Source organism: Suricata suricatta, unplaced genomic scaffold, assembly GCF_006229205.1.
Source record: "Suricata suricatta isolate VVHF042 unplaced genomic scaffold, meerkat_22Aug2017_6uvM2_HiC HiC_scaffold_8030, whole genome shotgun sequence".
NCBI classification, from domain to species: domain Eukaryota; kingdom Metazoa; phylum Chordata; class Mammalia; order Carnivora; family Herpestidae; genus Suricata; species Suricata suricatta.
In genome coordinates this window covers 1-1,185 of record NW_021915368.1, presented here as the reverse complement: position 1 = coordinate 1,185, position 1,185 = coordinate 1, and the positions used below count along the sequence as shown (strand labels likewise).

General features: G+C 49.1%; 1 pseudogene; it reads left to right on the top strand.

Annotated features, from left to right (window-relative positions):
* Window positions 1-40: 40 nt before the first annotated feature.
* Window positions 41-166, top strand: LOC115285320 (annotated as a pseudogene).
* The last annotated feature ends 1,019 nt before the right edge of the window (window positions 167-1,185 follow it).

Genomic DNA, 1,185 nt, shown 5'->3' with positions numbered 1-1,185 from the left:
GGCCGCTAGACCGCATGGCCCTTTTGTAAGACTTAGAGAGATCGCTTCTCGGCCTTTTGGCTAAGGTCAAGTGTGGTATCTGTTCTTATCAGTGTAAGACTTAGAGAAAAGCGGCTTGCTTCTGATGGGCGCGGTCCTGGGGGTGCTGCTAGCTTCCTGAGCCTCTGCGGGATGCAGAGACAAAGGAGGAAAAGTGCCCCTTCCTTGCAGCAGGTGTGGCCGGCACCAGGGTGCAGGGCTTGGTGGCCAGTGTTCAGATTTCAACCCTCACTATGCTCCTCGGCTGGGTCCCTTGGTACTGAGCATCCTGCACAACTGTACACAGTGGTCCAGACTTCAGGGACCAGAAGGCCCGAGAGTAGGGAAAGCTAGCTGTCAAGTCTTCACTACTCAAAGTGTGGTCCTTGGACTAACAGCACCGAGGGCACCTGGGGGCTCATTAGAGATGTTGATTCTCGGGTACCTGCTCCAGACCTTCACTGACTGTGTGAACCGCAAAAAGATCCCCAGCTGGTCTGTGGGCACACGCAAGTGTGAGGAGCCCTGGGCTACACACAGGAGGTAGGCCAGGGACAGGATTTCTGCCAGTTGGGGACAGGCGAAGAAATGATTGTTCAGAAAAGAAAACAGCCAGCAGTTTTGTCTGGCTAAAGAGGGTTCTCAGAGAACAAGAGCCACTGTGGTCTGACAAAGGGCGCTCCACTTATAACTCAGCTGAACTTCTAAACTTTTAAAAATGGTTATTTTTGAGAGAGAGAGAGAGAGAGAGAGAAAGAGAGAGGGAGAGAGACAGAGCATGAGAACAGGGGAGGAGCAGAGATCTGGTTAGAAATAGAGGGTAGCTTAGGCAAATGTAATTGGACCATAACCCAAGTCACAAGTCACAACTGAGCAGATGCTCAAAACAACCTGAGGAGGGACCAAGAGGGTTTGGTCAAATTGTTATTTATTAGTAGTAATAATCGGTTTGCACAAGGCTGCTTATCTATATTCAACTCTTTGACTTCTTTTTTCTAAGTTGTTTTAAAATTTTTTTAATGTTTATTTATTTTTGGGGGGGAAAGAGAGAGAGAGGGAGAGAGAGAGAGAGAGAGAGAGAGAGAATACGACTGGGGAAGTAGCAGAGAGAGAAGGAGACACAGAATCTGAAGCAGACTCCAGGCTCTGAGCCATCAGCACAGAGCC